Source organism: Vombatus ursinus, unplaced genomic scaffold, assembly GCF_900497805.2.
Source record: "Vombatus ursinus unplaced genomic scaffold, bare-nosed wombat genome assembly UNPS02014810.1, whole genome shotgun sequence".
NCBI lineage: Eukaryota > Metazoa > Chordata > Mammalia > Diprotodontia > Vombatidae > Vombatus > Vombatus ursinus.
The window spans coordinates 39,525,161-39,551,304 of NW_020954588.1; the positions used below are offsets into that span (position 1 = coordinate 39,525,161).

At 45.2% G+C, this 26,144-nt stretch overlaps 1 protein-coding gene across 2 annotated transcripts in view; it reads right to left on the bottom strand.

Annotated features, from left to right (window-relative positions):
* Positions 1-26,144, bottom strand: part of PPM1L (protein phosphatase, Mg2+/Mn2+ dependent 1L) — a 308,025-nt gene that overhangs the window by 228,831 nt on the left and 53,050 nt on the right. The gene's annotated exons all lie outside the window — the stretch shown is intronic.

Below are 26,144 nucleotides of genomic sequence, written 5' to 3' on the forward strand. Positions count from 1 at the left end.
TTTTCTCTTTAAAATAGCTTTAGGGCTCAAAGAGACCTTAGGGACCAGAGTCCAAATCCCCTCATTTTACAGTTGAAGAAACTGAGGCACCCCGAGAGGCCCCAGAACATGCAGCTAATACTCATCTGAGGCAAGATTCGATCTCGGGTCTATCTGACCCCCATGACCTCTAGCATCAAAGACAAATGCCGTGGTCTGGCCTGCAAATCTCTCCAAGTCTTCTACCCCTTCACTCTGTCTGTGGCCTAGCCATGCGGGTCCATTCACTGTTTCGCACACATGACACACCATCTCCCATCTAGGCCCCTCAGACACAGCTATCTCCCCTGCCTGGAAAGAGCACACTCCTCAGTCCCCCTCTGGGAATCCTGGACTACTCCAAAGCTCAGCTCAAAGCCCACCTTCCACATGAGGCCTTCCAGGTTCCCTTCAGCTGCTGGCATGCCCCTCCCATAACACGTCCCCTTATTCATTTAGTACATATTCTATATGTCCTTGTATAATTTACACATGGTCTCCTCCACTAGAATAGAAACTCGTTGGGGGCAGCCTCCTCAGCCCCAGCAACACAGAAGGCACTTAATAAATGCTTGTAGATAACTAAGTATTCTACTGGGCTTCAAGAAGCAAGACTGGTCAAGCAAAGCCAGATGAGTCACCCATCGGCAGCTATGACTCTGGGTAAGCATCAAGGTACCCAATTCTAACTCACCTCTGCTGTCATCTACACCTGGGGGCAGGCTCCTGTCATGTCAATAGGACCAACGTTTAAAAGGAGGCTTTGTACGGCATCAAAGCAGTAAAGAAACAATCCCCTCCCTCTCCGTCCTACAGCATGTATCCTCCAACATGGCGGGTCCATGCTTCTACCGCTCAGACAGAACGTCTAAATGTCAATGCGGTTGTTGCTCTTCCCCTTCGCCCACTTAAAGCGGCAGCAGTTATATTAGTGTTTGTGGACCACCTAAGGACTGGGTGATTCTCAGCCCCCTCCCCATTATCCTGGGGGTCTGCAAAGGAATAAAGGTCACTCGGCCTTTGTCTGTTTTCGTGGGCTGCCCTGGCCAACAGAAGCCATCCCCCGGCCTCCTGCTAATGATCCTCTCGATGCTTAGTGAGGCTGGGCCTCAGACAGCTGGCGCAGAGCCCTGGCAATAATGCATGTGACCAAAAGCAAGTCAATGAACTTTCCTAAGCCTCAGGGTCCTCATCTGGAAAATGGGGATGATAATCACAGCATCTACCAACTTATGTTGTGATGAGATGAAATGAGGTAACCTACGTACGGTGTTTTGCAAACCTCAAAGTGACAGACAAATGCCATGACTGTTATATTGTTATTATGATTATCAGTTGTCTTCATGTAGTAGAGGTTGTGGCCCTGGCCCTGGGTTTGCTCTCAAAGCTTTTCCATTAGGTGACCTTCGCAGAACTTGCACCCCGCTGATAGAGCCAGGGTAAGGACCTAGGGAGGTCTGCAGTGGTGGGTTCTGGTTTTTATTCATTTTGTTTGGCCAGACCTAAAATTTCCCAGATGTGAGCCAGCTCCCACCCCAGGGAAGGCCGACACCCCTCACTGATGCAGAGCAGCCATTCACCTGCAACATGTATCTGGAAGAGTTTCCTGGGGACACAGCCGGGCCTGGCACACACTGTCACTTTTCACTAATCACCTTCCTGAAATGCAATACTTCTGATTCCAATACTAGTCCCCTCCTGCGTCTCCTCAGTTCTTTTCTATGGCTTTGATCCCCTCCATTCCCTTCTCTCTCATCCATTTCGTCCAAAGTTCCCTTTGTGATTTTATTCTCCCACCTTTCAGAGGACTGGAGCTCTCAAAAGCAGAGCCTCTGACTGAGGAAGGGGAGGGTTCTTCCTTACTGAAGGCCTTCTTGATTAGAGGCAGGACAACCACTTGGCTAATGCTGGGCAGAATGCATTCTTTTTTGGCCAAGGCTCAGCATAATGCATTCCTTTTCAGATATAGGTTGGACCAAATGGCTGGAGGCCCTTCCCAGAGGCTCATATTCTGTAATTCTGTCACCCAGCTCAAACCCTGCCCCCCCACCAGAATCCCAACCCCGAGTCCACTTTCTACAACTGCTTCAAACTTTATAATCCACTGAATGACTGGGGGGGAGGGGGGCTTTTGCTTATGTCTTGGAAAGCTCGGTTTAAAAATTCCAAATTCTTGAGAACAGTGGATTGTGGGGATGGTTTCACGAATGACATTTTGCTTCATTTATTTATTCCTTGCTATGCTATCATAAAGAAAAAGGGGGAAAAGATTCAAGCATCCTGGTAAAGTGGTCCTGAAAGGCCTTTCTGATTGGAAAGAGATAATTCCAGCATCGCACAAATCCATTAGAGAGTTCGTTTCTTTCAGTGTCTGATGAAAGACGCAATTACTCATCATACTGTTTAGGAGCAGTGAGTGGGCAATTTTACCACCTTCGTCCGCTGAGCCTAGAAGAAGTCAGGTCACACTTAGTGGAGAGGAAACCAGAGGCTGAAGGGAAACAGCTGGACACAAGAACAGCTGCCTTCAAACCCGCCTTTCACACAAAGCTCCCCGGAGGCAGCAGTCATGAAGACAGCCCAGGGGTGTTTTGACCAATCAACAAGCATGCATATGATGCCTATACCATCAATGCGCTAGTTTAAGAAATCTAAAGTGAACTGGAAGAATTTGGTAAAAGTTTGTTCAACTTAGGCAGTTAAGTTAGTTAAGTAGCGGTTGATAACACTTAAGGATTGGTGAGAAAGGTAAATAATGTATTTGAAATGCAAAATGAGATAGGAATTCTTAGACAATGGCCAATGTGCTGACTTGCATTGCTGGAATACATATACATAACCTACATGTATGTGTAAATATATATGTGTGTGTGTATTTCTTATAAGGAAGGGTTTCTGGGAGAAGGGGAGGGTAGAAAGGGAGGAGCAGTAGGGTGTGAGATAAGTGTGAGTAACAGCTATAAAAAAAGAGCATCAGTAAAACACATTTTAAAACACAGATGAGAAAACAAAAGGGGCCCAAACCAGCAGGGCAGTTTTGTTGTTACCCCGTCAACTGCGCATGCGGATGTACACACAGTTATTTCACAGCCGAAACCTTTGCTGAGACTTTTGGGAGACCCTCCCTATAAAATGGTGAGGAAGTATGGATTTCAAGGTGACCTCTGAGCCAAGAAGACCTGGCAGGTTCGAGGACAAGCTCAAACTTGTGCGGAGCAGCTCATTTAACCTGTGAGTAACTCCAGGATGCAGAAACGATCATCAGAACTAGAAATCGCAGAGAGGGCTGGGCCCTGCATTGAGAGAGGGAGTCTTCTCACCTGGGGGCTCTCTATACTAATGACATGACAGATGTCATCCCTACATACACATGCACATGTAATATATACACGTGAATATAGATCCACATACAAATAATATATGCAATCTGTGTACACGTACATATATACACATAATATATACATTGTGTATAAATACATGTGATATATACATCCATGTATGCCTACATATATACATATAATACATACATCTGTATTTGAATACATATACATATATTCACACGTATAGAGGATGATTATATACATATCCTTTTTAAAAAATAAACTATACTAACAGAAGTTCACTTTCTTATACAAGTCTCTGTTGGTTTTTTTGGAGATACTTAAATGTCTGTTGATAATTATTAAGTTAACAATAAAAAAGAAAAAATTAAAGAAAGGTGACTTATTATACCTAGGGGAATATTTCTTTAAATACTACTCTAACTGCACATTTTCAAAAACCGTTTTATGTTCAACTATTTAAATAATTACAATTTGTAAAGGGTGAGAATTTAAAAGAAAAACATGCTAATCTATCTTTCTCAAATAACCAAGCAATGGACAGCCTAGCTTAAGACCACAAGGCCACAACCAAAATATCATTGTTTCTCTGATTGTGCACCACAAGCAAAACGCCAAGAAGGAAATGAAATTGTCTCCTGGTTGTTGTGGACCTTGCAAATCCAAACTAACAATGATAACAACAAGAACTCACGTTCATATAATGATTTAGGATTTTCAAACCACTTTTAATACAATGATAATGTGTCTTTGCGTAAGTTCCAACATATGGAGCTTAAGAGCACAAGATATATGTGCTTAGAAGGGCGCAGAAGAGATAGTCAGCATGGATGCCAGTCACTGCCACTGTCAAGGACAAAAGATGCCTGTCCCATCATTTGTCAGGTGCAAATTTTTTCTTCGTAACCTGCAAGATTGGTGATGCAAGAAAAAGTGAAGAGAACAGAAAAACATACACAATGACTACAAATGTAAAAGAACAAATCAATAAAACAGAGTCAAACTGTGTAACTGAATAACTGGAGAACAAATGATGAAAGAAAGGGGGCTAACAGGACAGAACATTACATACGTTATCACTACATATGATAACCATATCAGATGCTTTTGTTAAATTTTGTGTCTATGTGTATGAGGGGGGGAAAGGAGAGAGACAGAGAGACAGAGAGAGGTGAGGAAGAGAGAGAAGGGAGAGAAGGGGGAGAAGGGGGAAAGAGAGAAAAAGGAAAGAGAGAGAGAGATCCATCTGGAAACGAGTAAAAAAAGTTTGTGATGGAGAAACAAAAGGCATCATAAAACCTATTTTTATTTTAAAAGTCTCAAGGTACTCTTGATCCAGACAGAGTTAAAGGAAAATACTATTAAACTTTTAAAGAGCAATTAATACCTATGCTATACAAATTATTCCCAAATATTGAAAAAGAAAGGACTTTGCCAAATTCTTTTTATAGGAATAATATGAGAACAATATAGTCCTAATACTTAAACCAGGGAAGAATATGACAAAGAAAGAGAACTAAAGATTAATAACATTAATGTATTTTGATTCAAGTATTTTTTTTTAAATCCTGGCAAAATGACTATAGCAATTTATCCAAAGGCTCATTTGCTATTATTCACTATGATCAAATTGGATTTATGCCAGGAATGCTAGAATATTTCAACATTAGGAAAAGATTTAATATAATCACATTAAAAACAAAAAATATACAAAACCAAATGTTATCTCAAAAGATACAGAAAAAAAGCCGCTGACAAAGTAAAACACCCATTTATGCTCAAAACCCTACCAGATACAGGCACAGAAGGCTATTTTTAAATTTATCAAAAAAAAAGTATCTAAAACCAAAAACTAATATTATATGTTGTGGAAATGCACTAAAAACTCTCCCAAGAAATGTAAGAGTAAAAAAAGTATGCTTCATTTCCCTTTTGTTATTTGACATACTTCTAAAAATGCTAGTAATAGTAAGAAGGTAAAGAAATTAAAAGCATAAAGGTAGGCAAAAGAGGATAAAGGTAGTTCCTGATGACATGATGGTTTACTCAGAAAATCCTGAGTAATCAGCAAATAAAGCAACTGAGACAAATAATAACTTTAGTAAAGTAGCAGGCTACATCATAAACCACAAAAATCCATAGTCCTTATACATAGCAATAACAAAATTTACTTGTCAGTATGTAATAGAGATAAAAGTGTCATTAAAAATAACTATAAAATACAATATATCATTTGTTGGCTGAGCTACCAAAGCACACTGTATGCCTGCATAAAAACAATTATAAAACATTCCTTAGCAAAATAAAGAATCACTTAAATAACTGGAGGACTAGTCAGTCAGTGCTCATGGTTGGGCCATGCCAACATAATAAAAATGATAGTAACTACTAACTTTGATTTATAGACTTGATGTTAAAGTAATCAAACTAACAAAGGAATATACTGCATAGGTGGGTAAAAGAATAAGAAAATTCATTTGGAGGAACAGAAATTTAGAATATCAAGGGAAATAAAGGAAAGGGGTAAGAAGGAAGCAGAGATGTGCTCTTCCATACCTCAAACTATATTATAAAGTAATGATCATCAAAACTAGCGTTACTGGTCAAAAATCAGAAAAGCAGACCAGACAAGCTGACTATACAAGTGAGACTCAGAAATACATTAACTCAACAAGATAACAGGTATTTATTAAGTGCTTACTATGTGCCAGGGAATCATACACCTGATACAAAGGTGTGCCGCACTAAGACTTCAGCGAAACTGAAGATCAGAGACAGTGAAATGAAAATGGGAAGTTCTCTTGGCTACAAAATAACATTCTACACCCAGGAAGAAGACCAGCTGCATATGAAAAAGCTAATGAAACAATAAACTTGCCTCTAAAGCACATATATAGAATTCATACCTTAATCCTTAAGCACTTATCTGCACAAAACCCCAAAAGGGATCAGGGGAAGTATTGCTGTTGAATCAGCACCATTAGCCAAGTAACAGTCAGTCCCTGGCTAAAGGAAATGGCCTCATCCAAGGGCAGAATTACTGAGAAGAGGCTAGACTGCTCCCCACTCCTGCCGAAAAAGCCTGAGGAGTGAGTCAGAGCAGAGAGGCTGCTGCCAATGAGGTCACTACCCCTTCTGTAAGAGCAAAGTAGTACTCATTGCCGCTAAAAAGACCACCCTAACACTCTCAAGCCAGTGGCTGTCCATACAAGGAGAAGTCAGCAGAATGCAGCAGTTCAACCAGCCCAACTGAGATGATGTGCCCTGGGAAAGGTCTAAGAGTGGGTTTCCAGTACACTCTTCCAGTACTACAGTGAGCCAACAGCAAAGTGACCAGCCCAGGCCAGCAGCAGCTGCTCAGGGGCTGAGTGACCTGCCTGACCGAGGGCAGCAACGATCTCAGAAGCCCAGTGACCCACCCGGTCCCACCTAGCAGCCACTGTGTCCAGTGGCCAAGCAAGCTGCCCATTCCAACCCAGAGCAGTCAAGCACAGTGAGAAAAGGAGAATACCCAGTGAACCATCTTGCTGAGACACCATCCCCCCACAAGAAGCCAGTCCATCTTACCTGCCCTCTGAATGCTATCAAATGGGCAAATAGGGCCATGTTCCTCGGGCATGGGAGGATAGCTGGGGGAGGGATACATAATGTAGAACACTGCACCCAATGTCAGATTTTTTCAGTACATTGGTTAGCTTTGCTGAAATTTTTTCATTGTCTTTTCTTTATTCTTGGTTGTCAGGGATGGCTCTCTGGGAGGGAGAAGGGAAAGGAATACAGAGACAACGAGAAATGAAGGTGACCTAAAATAAAATTTATTTTTTTAAAGGAACAAGATCGGGTATAGCTACCATGCCCCACCTCACCTTGTCAAAAACAGGTGCAAACTTCTCATTGAATGTCTGAACTTCATGTCTCCTAGCTTTCAGAACCCAGACTATCCTGCCTGGCTTGGTCTATTCCTTACACTTGTCCATCCAATTTGGCCCAATTCTATTACATTTCTGTTCCTACCTCACACCTTGGACTTGACATTCCTAGCTCCCTCCCAGACTCTCCATTGACTTCATTTCCTACAGAAATCCCTACCCAAGCTCTGACTCTGCTGGACCCGTCAGCCCCCTGTCAAAAAGACTCCACCAACATTCCTACTCTTCTGTGGACGGTTCTGGACAGAGGATACTATTAAGACATACAACCAAAACTCTGTGGCCCTTTTACTCCATCTCGTCCTCTCCTCCACCAGTCCAGCCACCTTCTCACTGCTGCTGACAGGGTTAGGGATAACTATCACCACCCACAAATCTTGTGCTCCTGTCTGAGGTCGGCATGTCACAATTTCAGGTCTTACTGGACATTCGATAGCTTGAGGGGGCTGAGTACACCTTGATGGTGAAATGAGAAACTCATACATTCTTGGGATCATAGATTTAGAACTGTAAGGAGCCCAAGAGGGTTGTTGAGCCTGACTCTCTTACTTACAGATGAGGAAACCGAGACACAAGGAAGCCAATGCACCGGCTTGTTCTTTATTTTGTCACAAAGAACTGGAAATGAAGTGGCGCGTCAGTTGAGGAAGGGTCAAACATGAATCTAACGAAACATCATTGCATCATGAGAAATGCTAAAAAGGATGGCTTCCGAGATCCCTGGGAAGATGAATGCCACTCAGTCCCTGGCAGAGTGGTAGGTGATGCAATCGGGATGCAGAAGGAGGAACACATTTTTACATGGCCAATGAAGGAATTTTTTTTCCCCCTCTTAGCTATGACTATTCCTTACAAAGATCTCATTCTACCTTTTTCATGGTGGGGTGGGGGTGGAGGGGAATGTGGGGAGAGAAAATAAAAACTTGTTAATTAAAAAAAAAAAGACTTGCCCACAGTCACCCAAGTGAGAAGCTCAAGATTTGAACCTAGGGTTCTCTGCCTTCAAAGCAGCAGTGTGCTGATAAATAACAAGGGGATCCCCCTCCTCCCACCAAAAAAATCCCCATGACACACTTTTAAGTTTGATCTAAGTAACACTGTCCCCATCACTTTGTAAGACTAGGCAATCAAAAGCAAAAATAAGCCAACTCCTGATTTGCTGCACTTGCCATTTCTGAGGCATAAATGTTCACCCTGGAAATTTAACAAGCAGCCCTCATGAGCTGGTGGGAGCTGGCTCCAGCCTACCCCTGCTCCAAATCCAGTACTTGTTTCCAGCAGATCACACGGGCTGGTAAAATGCTAAAGCTCTTTCACCTTTAATCGTGGCTACAGAGGAAACAAAACATGCCTGTGGAGGTGAAGGGCAGACCCAGCAGAGACAGTCAGTCTTCTTCGTAAGCCTATTACAAAAGCTAACAACTCACGAAAGTAAACACGGGCACTGACTGTGTCGGCCGAGAATATCACTTACTGCAGGCTCGGATGGTCCAGAAAAACGGGAGTGGCTCAGATATGGGATGGAGGTGACCTAGTAAATGAGCTGAGATTCGGCAAAGGATGTGAACAGCTAATCACTGCATGCAAGGGGTGAGTCCTTAACAAGACAGCGACAAAAAGAGGTGAGCTGGGAACGAAATGACCAGGAAGGCATTTTGGTGGGCGTTTTTTAACTATGGGTGCTTCAGTGAAACTTTTTGATGATATTAAAACCTGGCCTCCGGAACACCCGGAGACTCTGTAAGACCGCTGAGGGGAAGTCAGGTCTTCCTGACTCCAAGTCCAGGACTCAATTCACCATGCCATGCTGCCTCAGATAACGAGGAGGCAGTTAATTGTCTGCATCCCTAATCCCAGCAGGATTGGTTCCAGTTGCTTCTTAATTAATCTTGAAGTGTGTTTTCTTAATGGAAGAGAGTAACTAACAAAGAAATCCCTACTAAAAGGGGGTGTTTCAGCAGGTTGAAAAAAATTACCAGAGGAAAAGTCAGAGGGAAAGGGGACTCTGAGAACTTTCTTTGGCAGCGTGCACGGCACAGGAGCCCGCGTCATGGGTACAAGCCATGAAACAGGTGCTTCTGAATCCCTGTCCCAGGGTGAAGAGTGCGCAAGGGCAAGAACGCTGCATTGGAAACCACAGGAGCTGGGAAACCCTGAGCAACCTCGGGCCTGAGCAATCCAACCTGGCTCTTTGGGAGAAAATGAGATTGGCGTCACACCTGTCCTTCCCTCCCCCAGCGGTCATCTACAATGAGCAAAGGACATGGAAAAAAAAGGACAAGGCCAAGAGCCAAGGCCTGACCTTGCTGCTCCAATGCCCAGGCTGGGCAGGCTATCTGAAAACAGCTCACCCATTCAATCTGACAAACCACGATTAAGCACTGCCTGCATACAGTATAAGGCGCTGGGGCACAAGCACAAAACAACCCTGCCCTCAAGGGGCTTGTCTTCTACTCTAGGGACTCGAGATGCACAAGGAAAAGACAAGCAGAGCTGAGTCTGTTGTAACAGTCAGCTCGGGTGGCCGTGGACAAGTAAATTCACTCCGATCACTTAAACCAGAGACTTGCAGACTTTCCTCTACAGCGGCCTGGGAAGCGCTGGGGCATGGGGCAGCAGCCCCTGCAGAAGGTCAGGAGAAGCTGCTGGACTGCTCTCCAGAGAAGCTGGGAAGGACATCCTCAGTCCGTCCGCTGACAGAGGGGACCAGCTGTGTCCCCACAATACAAAAGCGAGGCATTCTCACTGTGTCCCTTCCCTCCCAAACAAAGGCAGCTGCCCCTTCCATAAATATGTTCTATCCCACAGCCTCCCGCTTCAAGCTCATCAATCTCCCTTCCAGCTTCTAAAAAAAAAAAAGTCGGGGGCAGCTAGGTAGCATAGTGGATAGAGTACCGGCCCTGGATTCAGGAGGAGTTGAGTTCAAATCCGGCCTCAGACACATACACCTACTAGCTGTGTGACCCAGGGCAAGTCACTTAACCTCCATTGCCCAACCAACACACACACACACACACACACACAAAACAAATTAAAAAAAAAAGTTAAGAGGCGTTAGGCAATTAGAAGGGGATGCCTGAGCCTGATGATCCAGGAGGAGGAGAAAGATATAACTGAGTCAAGAAAGGGACTTGGGGGGAGAGGGGGGAGAACAGCCATCAGAGACGGTGTACAAAAAAGGGAACCATCACAAGTCATCTAAGCCAAAGCAGGACCCCCTTCTACAGCTGATGCAAATTATAATAACAAGTAGCATTTATAAGGCACCTTTTTTTTTTTTTTGCAAAGTGCTTTACATATAACACAAAATTTAAAAAAAGAAAAAAAAGAAACATTGTCCCCAATTCCTTGGGGCTTCTACACAATTGAGTGGACAGAACACTGGGCCTGGAGTCAGGAAAACCCAACCTCAAATTTGGCCTCAAACGATTCCTAGCTGTGTGTCCCTGAGCAAGTCACTTGTCTTCTCTCAGTCTCAGTTTCCTCATCCCACCTCCCAGGGTGGTTGTGAGGACAAAGTGAGACTTTTGCGAGGCACTAGGCCCGTTGCTTGGCACATAGTAGGTGCGTATTAAACGCTTGTTTCCTCCTCACTGTTTTTATTAATATTATTATCTTGTGATTGTATTTATTAATGGTTAATTAATATTAACAACATAATTAATAATATTATCAGAGAAGCAAGGAGGTCAGTGAGATCACGGGGATGACAGTGGCTGAAGACAGGGTCAGCCTTTAGCTATGAGAACAGTCAGGAACATTTCTCGGGCCTTGCCGGCGCCCCAAGGCCCTTCTGTGTGTTTATTTCCCAGCCATCCTTGACACCCCCCCCCCGGGCCCCCGCTGGCATCGCTGTTGGAGCGGTTTGGGGCAGCGGCTCACCAACTTTGGGGTCCTCTAAAGGCAGCAGTGGGCAAAGCCCCGGCCGTCTGTCCTGGTTATAGCTCTGCTCAGGGCCACATCATCAGTGACTGGCCTCCCTTCTTCCTCTGAACATGAATCTGAGTGCCCCGGCACTGTCCTGGGCCCTCTCCTCTTCTCCCTCCACCTTCTTTGATCGCAGCCCCCAGCTCACTCCCTGGGTGTCACGCTCGGCCCTCATTCTGTCTGACCCTCTCATATCCAACGGAGATTCTGGATCCTCTACTCGGAAGCGGTTCGTCCTAACGTGCAGAGCTGACTCTCCTTTTCAGTCAACAACCTGCCTTTGCTTCCTCCATCTGGCTTGGAGAACCCTTCACCCCCGGCCCTTTCCCACCTTTCCAACCTTCTGACACCACACTCAGCAATCCGTGGCTCTGGCCTCCCTGCCATGCACAGGCCTTTCCCTCCCTACTAACCTACACTTCCTGGCTTCCCACTGTCTAAAAGAAACTCTCCCCAATTCCCTCAAACCAGGGCCTTGCCACCAGAATTACCTCCAAATTACCCCACACGCATCTGGTTCGTGCATAGTTTCAATCCTGTCTCCCCCCATTACACTGTGAGCTTCCCGAGGAAGGGACTGGTTTGCCTAGCATTTAGTACAATGCCTGGCACACAGTAAGCACATAATAAGTGCTCGTCCACTTGAAGTGACTTGACAAACAGAGAGAGAAAAGGAATATCTCCTAGCATTGAGGCTGGAAAGCTCGAGGAAGACAACAGGCATGCCAAGAATAAACCATTATCCCTAATTAGGGACAGCCTCTTAACAATCAGCTAGGTTTATTAGCTCTCCATTGTTCGACTGGTGCTTCCTTCACCTGGAGCACCACAGCTCACCCTTTTAACTATCCTGGACTAAACCAGAGGATCATGGGATCACAGCTTTGTGGAGAGTAATAAGAACACTAACAATGATAATAATAGTTCTAACTGACATGACACCTTAAGGCTTACAAAGCATTTGACATGTATCATTCATTTAGAGCTGAAAGGCACTGCAGACTTCATCCCATCTACTCATCATTTTACAGATGAGGAAACTGAGGCCCCAAGAAGTACAGCCATTTCCCCCATATTACCTAGTGGTTGGTGGCAGTGGCGGGATCTCAAGCCAGACCCTCTGAAGCCCAATCTAGCTTTCTTCCTACTGTCCTAAGTGACACTAAAAACCTCTCCTTCCCCTTGTAAAAACCTTTACAAGGGCTCTGCACTCCTTCAAGCTTAGCTATGATCATCATGGCCCCTGCATCACACCTGAATGTGGCCAGCTCCTTCACCCTCCCCACCCAACCCCCACCAGCTCCCTCAGAGACACAAAACTTGCTTGGGGGCAGAGATGATGCCATTTCTGTCATCGTAACCCCCCTGCCTAACATGCCGGTTTTCACACACTTAACAGAGTATAAGTACTTCTAAAGAATCAGCCGAAAGAAGGGCTTCCTAAGTTAAATATGATGTTTTTTCTTAAGCCTTCCTTTTCAGTTGGGTTTCTAGCTATGATCCCTTTTCTGGCCTCAAGTTTTCCATCTCACTTTACGTGATTCCCAATTCAAGATCTCCCCAGATATTACTACAAGAAAATTACTTGGCATTTACTTTTAGATACCGTGTGTTGTGCATGTTGTTTCCCTCCAAATGAGAACGTAAGCTCCTCTCCAGCAGGGACTGTTTCTTTTTTTTGTTTTTGGAACCTCCCCCACCTATGACAGTGATAAACTTGCTGGAGTGAGCTGACACTGGATGGATGGTTCTGTTCTGGACAGCAACCTCGGCATGAGTTTTCTCCAGCTATGGCTCTCAGCCTCTTCAACAAGAGCACACCAAGGCACCTAGCTGATTACAAAATAGAGGGAAGAACAAAATTATGCATTGCTCCAATCACATAGACAAGGATGGGGGAGGAGGGAGAACCGTCAGAAATAAAAGGCTCAAATAACGTTTTGATTCCCACCGGAAACCCACGCTTGGGAAGGCCGGCCACATTTTACATGTAAATTCCATCGCCCCATAACGGCCTCAGCAAAATGGCCCTCCTTCTGAGGGGGGGCCGTAGGGAGCCAGAGAGGAAGAATGGGGAAGGAAAAATTGCCCTCTATTAAGAAGGAGTGCTAAGTAGGATGACTCTGGAATCAGGTTTGGGACCACACAGACCCATCACTGTTTCTCTTAGTTTCCTCCATTTTCCTCTCTTTCCCCCTCCTCTTCTGGCCTCAGTCATCTCCCATACCTCCCCCCGCCCCCCAACACACATACACACCCCACTACTGTCATCTCCGGAGAGCTGTTCTTACACAGTGACGTACTGATCCAATTACCTGCTGGCCTGCAGCCTCTTCGTCAAATTAGCTCATCTCTATTTACGGCGGACAATTCTGTATGGGTAATCTAACGAGAAACCCACCAAGTGAGAAAATAAGTCAAGTCTTACTTTGCCGTTTTCCAGTGGCCAGTTGTAGCCACTGAGGAACCAGATCCACATCACCAAAGAGATGTGTCTACCTCTTCACATATACATGTGCACAGATACGTTCATATACATATACATACACACATATATATATATGCACACATATACATACACATACACACATATACATATACACGTACACATACACACACACACACACATTATGTGTGGTTTAAATGAGAGGAGACAGGCCAGATATTATCCAGAGGAGACAAAATTTCTAGGACATTATCATTCTATTTGCTTTCCTCCCCACCCTAAGATGATGTTTTAAACATTTGTACTTCTGAGAGATGAAGAGACAGAATAAATCTAATTAGACTTTGAATAATGATTCTATCAGGGAGGGAATTCATCTGTACCTGATAATTCTAGTCATATAAAATGTGTTGGTATATTTCTAGGCAATTAATATGCAAAACTGACAAAGAAACTCATCCATAATACTCTAGTGTGGCTCCTTTGCTGCTATTAATATATCCCTATCTTCATTATCTTTACAAAACATTTCATTTCATTTATTATCCTCAATTTACCCACTGTTCTAATAACCTCCGTGCACATTCAAAAGTACAATAAGGAATAAATATGAACTCGTCCTATTCACTCAGTCTAACAAAACCAGGAGGTGTGAATGAAAGGCCATATTTTCAGTCCAGGACAAGACCCTGATTCCGTCCAGTATCCCCTCTCCTGAGAGAAATGGAGCTAAAGAGGCTCTCTCCCACCCTCAGCCCTGGGCCCTTCCACTGAGCTGCTCTAGCACAGCCAACCAGGCCTTCCCTCATACCTCAGGGAGCCCTGCCATGCCCACAGACAGCAGCAAAGATGGCAGGCGGGGTGAGGGGTCAGAAAGATAGGTCTGAGACAGCAAGGGCAACTCCAGCAAGAGGAGTTGGCAAAACCTGATGCTCAGCAGAGGCTGGTCACTCACTGCCTTCCCTCAGAGCCAAAGGAGGTCAGAGGCCTCCTTCTGACTTAGGCAGAGACAGAGATGTTAGGGTCACCCCACAGCCCCCCTGACTGGTCCTCATCTCAAGGACCAACCTCTCTTCTCTTCTTCCTTCTCTTGCCATTCTAGTAATCAGACAAAAGAAAGTCCTTGATGTGGGATCCAAATGCTTCAGTTTCAGTTGTCAAATGTACATCAGAAAACACTACTCTTAGCTCTTTTAACAGTATATCCTTTAACCACTGATCTGCTGGGGAATGAAGAGAAAGAGAGAGAGAGAAAGTTGATGTATCTTGGACACTAAACATTTATCAGAGAAACTTGATGCAAAGATTTTTTCTCAACTTCCCTACTTATCTTCTATGCATTAATGCAAATTAAAGCTTTTCAGTTTCAAGTATTCAAAGTTCTCTATTTTGTCTTTTGTAATTCCCTCTACCTCATTTTGTTAAGAATACATCTCTTACCCACAGCTGTGAGAGGCATAAAATCTGTTTCTCTCCTAATTTTTTTATAGTATGACCTTTAATATAAAATTACATATCCATTTGGAATGTATTGTGGAATGTGGTGTGAGGTATTGGTCTAAGCCTAATTTCCACCATGCTGCTTTCCAGTTTTCCAGCAGTTTTTAATTAAAAAAGGAGGTTTTCTTTAGGTGATGTGTTTTTTGCTTCATCAAACACTGGATTATTGAGTTCCATTGTTTCTAAATCTCCCTTGTTCTATTGATCTATCTCTCTACTCTTTAATGATACCAGACGGTTGCAATGACTGCTGCCTTATAATATCGTATGAGGTCTGGAAGGCTAGTCTCCCTTCATCCTTACTTCTTTTTCATCATCTCCCTTGATATTCTAGATCTTTTGTTTTTCCAAATGAATTTTGTTGTTATTTTATCAAGTTCAGTTAAATGTCAGTCACCTTAGGTGTCACCTGAATGGCACAGTATCAAAAATGTAAATTAATTTTGTAGTACTGTAATTTTAATTATACTGGCATGACCTAGCCATGAGCACTGAATATTCCTCCAGGTATTTAAGTTCTTTATAGCTTTTTTTTTTTTTTTTTTGCTTTTTTTTGGTCTTGCCCAGGGTCACACTCTTTATTTCTTTAAGGAGCACTTTGTAACTGAATCTATGCATACTACTCTGCTTTTTAAACTATACCAAATCGTTTTGATGATTGCTGCTTTATAGCAGATCCTCAGATCTGGTGCTGCTAGGCCCCTTTCCAGTCTATCTTTTTTAATATTTTCCTAGAGATTTTGATCCATATGGTACATCAATGTAATGGCATCAAAAAAAGAATGGCTTCAGAGAAACCTGAAGCTTTGTATGAACTGATACTAAGAGAAGTGAACAGAACCAGGAGAAGTTTACACAGTAACAACATCATTGCAAAAACAACTTCGAAAGACTTAAGAACTCTGATCAATGCTGGAGATCTGACAATCAAGCATGTACCCACCTCCTGACAGAGACGTAGGATATTCAGGGTGCAAAAAGATGGACGCGTTTTGGGACATGGCTAACGTGGGAATTTGTTTTGCTTGATTATGTATATTTGTAGCAAAGTTTTTTCTTTTTTTTCTGAGTGAGGAGAGAAAACAAATGCTTATTTGAAAGAAAAGAAAACATTTTTCCAGTTAGAGTGGGGGACAACAGTAGCAATGTATCTAAAGGGGCAGAGACAGACTAGGAAGTAAGAGGACCACAGAATGCAGAGGTGGTACAGAACCCAGAATCTCGAAAAAGGTTACACCAACCACAGGGTTTTCTTTTCTTTGCTGTGTTCCCTAAAGCAAAATCTACTGAATGCCAACTGTGTGTCATGCATTATGCTGTGACTGCAGAACAGGATGAAGGGACAGAATTTACAATACACCCATAAAGATTCTCAAGGGATAGCAAGTTTATTTTTGGTTGGTTTGTTTGCTTGCTTTTATAAAGACTAGAACCAAGTAAGAGAAGAAATCAGCCAAAAAACAGCTGGGTGGTGCAGTGGATAGAGCACCAGCCCTGGAGTCAGGAGGACCTGAGTTCAAGTCTGGCCTCAGACACTTACTAGCTATGTGACCTTGGGCAAGTCACCTAACCCTGACTGCCTCAAAAAAAAAACAAAAAAAAAACACTCCAACATTTAAAAGAAAAACAAACATTTTAATGCATCTACTACGTACTGAGTACCGGGTAGACAAAAGAAAAAATGAAACCAGTGAAAAAGGATAAGACAAGAAGGTAAGGAAAAGATGAAAACTGAATATCAATTATTTAAAAATAAATAAATAAATAAAGCTTGTGCTGCTAAATAGAACAATCTTCATCTTCTTGTTAAAAAAAAAGAGAAATCAAATTTGCATAAATTTATATGCAAAATATATAAAGCCACAGGGCTACTGGAAGGCTGCCAAGGTAGCTCGTGCCTCCCCAAGTCCTGTGAAACCCTGACTCCCATCAAACCCACTGAGGCTGCTTTGAATTCCACTTCTCCTTGCTTAAATTCCTTTGATTTTCCTGATTAAAGGTGATGGGGACAATTGCTGGTGCTTGCTGATGAGGCAATGATGGTGCACCTGAGGTCCATCCACTATGCAAGTGTCTAAGTGACCTCTCCATACTAGGACCAATTAAAGGCACTTAAGGTGACCACGAGGACAACTGTGGTGGGAGGAGCCTGGAATTTGCCAACCCACCACGATCCAAACTCATCATTATCATCATCACCCAGGGATGGAGAGTTTTAGACCAAATTTTTACATCAACACATTTAAATGTTTTTGCTCTGTTGCGCTGGGACACATTGAGCTATGAGTATATTGTATATTATGGACTTACTAAAAGATGAACATGCATGGTGTCGTGGAAAGAGCCCTGGCACCAGAGTCTGAAAACCCAGGTGGAGCACAAGCTGGGATCTAGCCACCTGTCTGAGCCTCAGTTTCCTCATCTGTAAAATGGGGGTTGGCTGTGTTATAGGCCACACAGGGAGTTAGCTAAGCCAGCTCTCTCCTGGCTCAGAGCTTCTCCCCTGGCTACCTCCCCCATGGCAGGACTGCTCTGCCTCCTCATCTCCACTTCCTCCCAGCATCCCTGCCTTCCAGCAGGGCTCCACCCGAATAGGACCCGATTGGCTCTTGTTTGTTCTTCCCCTGCATCTCCAGTGCTGGCACACAGTAGGCACTTAATAAATGCCAGACTGAGAGGGCTGCACTAATGAGGCCATGGGCATGGGCTGGATAACCCTGGGTTGGTCAGCTGGCTTTAGTGGGCCAGGCCTCAAGGGATGGGGGCTGAGGGGGAAGAGTCGGGATGGACCAGTCCAAATCCATCATCCGTCATAATAGCTAATATTTCTATCGTGCCTACTATGTGTCAGGCACCAGGCTCAGCGCTTTACCAATATGGCCTCAGAATAAAACCAGGCTGAGCACCTGCTTCCTGGGGGAAGGCAAGAGCATCATGTTTCCTCAGAACGAACACCCTCATGTGTGAAAAAACTTAAGCAGGGCGCCAAAAAAGGAGAAAAAAAACAGTCTGCCTGAAAGACCTCAGACTACCCGAGTCTCATTCTGGATCTGGAATTAAGTGCTTTGAGCTTAGACAAGACCTCCCTCATCTCCTGGGACCCTTCGAGCGTAAAGGACTCTGATTCTGTGAGCTGAAGAAGAAGACAATCATAAGCTATCTGGGGGGCGGGACGGAGGGGAATCTAGGTGGCAGAGTGGTTAATGTTGGACCCAGAGTCCAGAAGACCCGAATTAAAATCCTGCCTACAAGAGGTCTTTCCTGATTCCCATGGTTGTTAGGGTTCGACCCACATCCATGAAAACTATCCTGTATTGTGTCGTCTGTGTGCTAGATTAGTCGGTGTACCTGCTGTCCTCTCCCTCTACCCAAGCCGAATATAAACTCCTGAGAGGCAAGGCCTCTTCCATTTTTGTCTCCGTCTTCCCAGCACCTTACCCAGGGCCTAACATACAGTAAGTGATTAATAATTGCTTGTTGTGAAACTGAGGAGTAAAAGTAAACCCAAAGACAGTGGTTTAACTTTAAAGAGCCTACAGCTTTTCATTCCCCAGTCCCCAAGTAAAATTTTGGCCCACCTTCCCAAGTGAATGCTACATGGCCAATGGGTCCCACGAGCTCTGTAAGGACGACTTTGCGACCCTCTCGCTGGTGACCACAAGGCTTCGTGGGAACTGCCAAGGGCTCCTGAGGCCAGCTACCTAAACAGGCGGGGGGGGGGTGATTTAATGCAACATACAGGAGGCTGGCTGCCCTTCATGGCCCCTCTGACCCCTCCACTGGAGAAGGAGAGAGGAAATGACTTGCTTTCTTCAAAAGCTCTAGCCACGAGCTCTCTCTTGGGAAAAAGAATCCCAGGCATCATCTCATCTCCAAAGAAAGCACTGGACTACTTCACTTTTTAAAAAAAGAGGCTCCCTTGGAAATCCTCCAGAATGACACTTCTGCCAAGGGGAAGGGTCATTTTAGAAAAGGAAACCAAGAAGAACCGTCCACAAGCTACAGGGCAGATTTTCCTCAATGATGAGCAGCCTAAAACTACTATTTCTCATTTATTTCTTAAAGTCGCATTCTCAAGCGAGGCGAATGGACGAGCTAAGCATTCCCTTATGCTTGTTTCACATACACATCCTATATATGTTTACATCATAGGCCAGATATGTGCAGAGCCTGGGTGTAAATACAGAAACACCCACACCCCAGGAGGTTCATCAGAAGCGGAGGCAGGAAGGATGATGAGGAAGGCCCAGGGCTCAGAATGAAAATGTCAGTTGAGAATCAACTTGGAAAACGTGCTTGGCATTTTCATGGGTAATCCAATTATACCCAGGAATCTGAGCATGAGCCAAGGTGGGGCCGTCTGTGACCCAGGGAAAATCATACCCTCGCTTTCTCTCCACCCTCCCTCCTGGTCCCCTCATCTCTGCAAGTAAGGGTCAGCATGGGCCTCCTCCAAAGGCCCACGCTGAAGATAAACCAGGGTCATTGCAAAAATTGTTTTGAAGGTGAGAGCACTACATAAAATGTGAAATGCTGATGATTCCCATAATTCTGTCAAGAATTTCTTAAAGACACACCAACGTGAACTGGGGATGCTTATGAAAAGGCATAACAAGAGTGTGCTCATTTTTTAGCAGCCTGGCATTCATCACTCTATTGTGGGGTACACAGGGGAGGTCTTGACAAAAGGTCATGCATTCGTGCATGGTCTGTTTCAACAGGAGGGAAAAAAAACCTAGCTTGTAATCAGATTAAGAGTCAGCGTGGTGTAGGAGATAGAGAGGAAGCCTGGAAGACTTGGGTTTTCGTCCTAACTCTAGATCATAGGACCTTAGAGAACAGGTCATTAGCTGGGGAAGGAGTTTTCACACTGAGAGGTCCAACCCCAATGAAACGACAGGTCCAGAACCATCACACACTCTCTCTCACACACACACACTGACACAAGGCTTGTGGCACCACGCCTACCCTAAAGGGAACTTACATTGTTCTTACAGGACTCTGTGGCAGAGGAATTCCTCTGCAGCCTCCAAAGAGGCTATTAAAAAATGACTTTGGGCATTGAGGAGCAGTCTCTTCCTTCCCCGTCTCTTCCTTCTCATCCCTTTTGTAAAGCGTCTCTGGGCCCCTCATTTGCCACCCACCCACCACCACGGCCCTCGCTCTCACACACCGCTACAAAGTGGGAAAAGCTGATTCCAGAATTCTCTGAGTTACACTGATCTGAATTGAATTGTCTAGGAGAAAGCTGGTTTTTTTATTGTGGTTTTATTTTATTAAGTCTTGGCCTTAAAATGCCAGCCAAGCAAATGTTTTTATTAAGGCTCCACAGGAAAGATGTGATCCAAAGTTTCAGACAGACCAGAGAAGGGATTCCAAGCCATAGAGTCAGTCTGCGGGCTGACCAGAGGACAAACCACATTCCACTGTTCCCAAACCACTGAAAAAGATCTTTTAGGTGACATAGAATTCAAGAAATGACTGAATGCTAGTGATGGCAGAGACAGATGGAGAATGACAGAAAGAAACAGAGACAGATAGATGGGAGAGGAGAGGAGAGGAGAGGGGAGAAGAGGGGAGGGGAGGGGAGGAGAGGGGAGGAGAGGAGAGGAGAGGGGAGGAGGGGGAGGAGAGGGGAGGAGACGGAGGGGAGGAGAGGAGAGGGGAGGGGAGGAGAGGAGAGGGGAGAGGAGGCAGGTAGATAAACATGTAGGTAGGGAGGATGGGAAAGAAACAGAGAGACAGTAGCTAGTCAGACTGATACATAGACTTGTTGACCTACATTGAATATAGACATAATAAATAGCTCACACTCACATAACTACAAGTGCTATAAACAAGGAGCCAGGAGAGCTCCTCAGCCATATATGTAATATATATACTGCCTTCCACTTCACAGATAAGGGAACTGAGGCTCCGGACAGGGAAGTGGTTAGCACTGGGTTCCAGGCTCAGATATAAATAGTGACTGCCAGGGCAGGGCTTTCCCCCTACTATTCCCCCACTGCTTATAGTGGGGAAGCATAAAAGAAAGGAAAAAAGAGTTAGCATGAAATTTTTTTCACTATTTTTTTTCCTTTTCAATAGTTTATTTTTTCCAATTACATGTAAAGACAATTTTTAAGATTCATTTTTTTATAAAATTTTGAGTTCCAAATTTTCTCCCTCTCCTCCCCCTAAGATTGCAAGCAATTTGACATAGGTTATATACATGCAATCATTTAAACATATTTACACAGTATGAAATTGTTAAAGAACTGTATGACCTCCCTCTCTTAATTCTAGTGCATTCCCTCTGTTAATTATTTCTTATTTATCCTGTATGTAGCTTATTTTGTATATATCTGTTTGCATGTTCTCTACCCCATTAGACTCTAAGCTCTTTGAGGTCAGGGACTATCTTTTGCCTCTTTTTGTATCCCCCTACACTCAGCAAAGTGCTTGACAGTTATAGGCACCTAATAAATGCTTATTGACTGATCAATTGATTGATTGACTTGGGAAAGTCATGGTGCCTCAGTTTCCTCACTAGGAAATGGCTTAGCTCCCTCCCAGGTCTAGAACTCCATGATCATACACTTTTACAAAACTAGAAAATGAAGGCATAAGGGGAAACAAGTTCAGGAACTGCAGATTTATGTTTTTGTATCTTACTTAAGTATTGGGTAACAAATCTGTGCTATCAGATTTACTAACAATAAGTGTCTGTATAGAATATTTTTCCATTGAACACACCCACATGTAGATTATTTCCTTCTACTACAAAACTTTTCTTGAAGGCAGGAAAAGGTAAGAACAAAAAAACTCAGGGACAAATTACTTGCCCAGAACAAAATATTCTTTAATTTGCAAAAAGCATTTACCTCTTGCTGCCTTTGACACAATGAGTTCCCCTAAATGCATTTAAAAATAAGTCTTGGTTCATCGAACATGAACACCTCCTTTCAGAGAGGAAGTAACCCACCAACCCCATGACACTAGGTTGCCTGCCTGACCAACACCCAGCATGGTCTGGGGGAAGGAGCACTGGCTTTGGAATAAGAGGAAATGCACTCCCTGTGGGCCCTTGTAGGACCTTCCTCTCTCTGCATGCTCCGAGTGCCATCCAACTCTCACTCTACCATTCCATGGTCCCACGGCTTGCCCATGACCAAGACGGACTCAGAACTAGAGCCTCGCTCTCCAAACTCCCAAACCAATGTTCATGGGTCTTTGGTTGTTGTTGAGATGAAATGAGATTTGTGCAAAAATCGAGATCATAGATTAAGGGCGGGAAGGAACCTCTGAGACCAACCTGTCCAACTCCCTCTCGGTAAGGATGAGATGCCAGGGTACTCAGAACAAGAGAAGCCCATGTCCAGAGTGACTCCCCAAATCCACGTATTTTGAGGCATTTTAAAAAGTTTACTTCTAAAAACTTTGCTTTGTGATTGACAGCCATCTAAGAGAAGGAAGTACTGGTGGAGCAGGATTCAACAATCTGTCTGAGGTTCCAGAGGAAGGAGGCCAGTGGCAGTCAAGAGCCGGATGGGAACTCAGCCCCACCGGGGGATGAAGACTGGTAAGAACCCACCTCCCAGCTGGCTTCCCAGGCTGGCTACTTAAGAAGCACTACCTCGGGGTGGGGTGGGGGGGCCGACCAAACCCTCCCCACCAAGCCAGGCCCCCTGGCAGCTGACCAGGGGAGGTGTCTAAAACAAGAAGAGCAAGCTTTGTGCCCTAAAACAAAAGAGCCCCTGTTCTCCCTTCTCCCAAAGACAACAGAGGGATGTCACAGCGCTTGTAAAGAAGCAGTCAGGAAACAACTCTCCTGGGAAAGAGTGCGGGGAGACAAATGGAGGAATGAGCACCTCCCACCTCCCCAGGCCCAATGAGAAGAGGTGGATTCTTTTAAAATAGAACCATTCGCACTATCTTTCCGCTTGCTCATTTCCCATAGCTAAAACAAACCCACACACAACTACTGATGCTCTGCCTGGATTACCCCGCTTGCACACACAGTGACCAATTTACAGAAATGTGGGGCAGCTGAGCCTGAGAGTGGCTGCTGCAGAGGGCCAGGAGCATCTGAGGCACCCGTGCTCTGGCACCTCCTGCCTTATCACTGCCCCGGACAAAGACTTGGAGAGAAGGAGCTGCGTAATCTGAGCGGCGCTGACTTCACGCTTTGGGGGAAAGGGGCACGTCCTACTTTTCCTCCATTGTCTCCTCTTTCTCCAAGGGCACTCTCCACCCGAGCCGTCCTTCGGCTAGGTGTTTCCTCTTTTTTTCCCTCCTCCTTCCTTTCTTTCCCTTCCAAGATGCCACACATGGGAGGCCACCTGAAGACCCTGCATCTTCGTCCTCCCCGATCTCTTTGTGGCACAAAAACCCACCTCGTGTCTCCTTTCAAGGAAACTCTCTTGCACTTCAAGCTCTGTGACCTTGGGTCATGCCCGTGTTTTACAGGCGATGACAGCGAGGCTCAGGAAGGTGCCCCCATCCCCTTCAGAGTGAGGGGCTACCCCACCGGGCAGGTCTGTTCCCAGGGGCAGCCTCCACCAAGCTCTGCCTGATCCCTGGCACAGCCTCTGCCACCCCATACTGGGCAGGGTACAAGCCCCACTTCCCTGACAGAGATTCTCCCAAATGCTCTGGCGTTTGGTGGCAAGACCCCGCCCCTTCCACTCTTAAAAATCATCAAGGACTAAAAGAAAAAAAAAATCATCAAGGACTCCCGCCACTTTACAGCTGATGATGGAGCTACAGCAGCGCTACTTGGACAGCTGTACAGGCCTCGAGCAGAGCTCAGTTCATCCAGAGAAGCTGGAAAATGCAGTCACACAGAACGAATGACTAAGAAGGCCCCAATCCCAGGACTCCAAACCAAGTGTCCCAGAAGCCAGGGCAGAATGGGGCAGCTAACGTCACACGGAGGAGGCGCTGCTGTTGGCCAACTTTCTCCAAACAAACCACCATGTGAACGGGGGATGTTCTGAACGCAACCGTCTCCTGTCACAATATCATGCAAACAGCTCGTCCCTGTCTAAGCTGTTGTTTTTAGAAGTTTGCCCTTCCTGCTTCCATCATTCTGCTTGCATCCACAGGTTTTTAAGGCCTCATTCTGTGGTCCTTGGATCTTTGGGATAAACAGCATGGTTGTTCACCTAGGTACAGGCCTGACTCTGAGCACAGAAAGGTCCGGTTCCCTGCTGTCAAGGAGGACCCACTTTACTTAGAACCCGGGAGGGCTGGAGAGGGGACGACACCCACACAGGCCTCGTACAAGGAAGGGAAGTCGTGACAGGGGCAAAGAGGAGCTCCAGACACATCATGTTCATGTCAATCCCTCTCCCAGCCTCATTCCCCGACACTAGCACAGCTTTACTCTCAAACAGGGAAGAAGAAAAAGGGGTGAGATTTCTGTGTGTCCAGGGCCCCTCTCAGCTGTCCTCCTTCATTCACCGCTGGTCACCTCTTTCCCATTTACTAAAGGACAGGGAGTGACACCTTCTGCCAGGAGGCTTTGTATTTATCAAGAAAACTGCTCAAAGTTGGAAAGCGGCACAATTATAAATCAGTAAAATGCCCACTTAACTGTTTTTCAATTCAATTCAAATGAAAAAGAATAATAACAATAATGATGTCATTTACATACCATTTTAAGGTCCACAAAGCTATTTACATATATTATCTCAATTGATCCTCCCACTGACCTTGTCAGGTAAGTGTGACTTTTTTTTTTTAACAGAGGAGGAAACTGAGACTCAGAGAAGCAACATTCCACTGGAAGGGGCCTGTCCTCAAGCAGCCACTGTCCAGCAGGCATCATAAAGCACATGCGGAAATCACTGTGGTCAGAAGACAGCGGTGAAGACATGACGTGTGCCGTGGGGCCCAGCGATGGGGCGAAGGGGCAGGCCGGACTGTCCACAGAGGTGTCTGAGATCAAAGAGCCCAGGACTTGGAGGCAGACGCCCTGCATGCAAACTCTGACTCTGCTCCTCCTGTGAATGCAGACCCCTCAGGGACTCAGTTTGCTCGTCTGTAGGATGACTGCCATGGTCCCTTTTGGCCTTGACCTGCAGAATCCTCAGGAGGCCAATCTGGCAGGAGCAGAGGGCAGTGTGTACAAGAGCAGCATCTTAAAACTTTTAAAGGCCACATCCGACAGCTTGTTTTTAAATTATGATTTCCCTCGGCTAAAACAGACCTCATTTTCTGTGGATCTTGAAGTAGCGGAAACTTAGCGCCATCACTTCTGTTTCTTAAAACATCTGGAGACGAGGATTATTAAAGAGGGATATTTTGGGAGAGGAAAATATTATGCAGCTCAGGGAAAACAACATCTCAGACCAATCCCACACACAAGGTCAGACTAAGGGCTAACCTGGGGGGGAGCATCCCAGTATAACTGTAGAAAAATGCTAAGGAAAAGAAATGAAGATGCAGCATTTGCTATAATGGGGCAGGGGCCTTAATATGGGAAGAACAAGAAATCAGGAAACTGTCAGCCCCGAGGGTCAGGTCCCAAGACTCTCTCTGCGGCTCATTCCCTCATCTCTACAGCAAGCACTGTCCCTCTGACCACTGTGCCATCCCTCCCTGGGCCCTTCCACTCCTGTACTTCTATACTCCCTCTGCTGAAGTTGCCCCCTCCACAACGGCCTCATCTGGGAAACGCTCCCCCAAGGCCTGGGTAAATGACTCTGCAGCCTCCTGGCTCCCCAAATCCCAGGCTAGTCCTTCCCTATGTCCTCTTCCTGCCTTCCCCAGGGAGGGGTCCCCAAGCCCCTGTCCTCAGCCCGGATCAGGCTGCCCTGCTTGGAGGCTTCAATGACCTTCTCCAGCCAGAACCACTCTCCCCCACAAATGGCCAGCACCGGGCCACCTCCACCTGAAGCTCCCAGCCCTCACTTCTTTGCTTGTCTCCCTAGGGCATTGGTAGAGACGGCCAGACCCGTATTTTATAGGCAGCAGAGAGCGGGCCACGCCGGAGAGGAA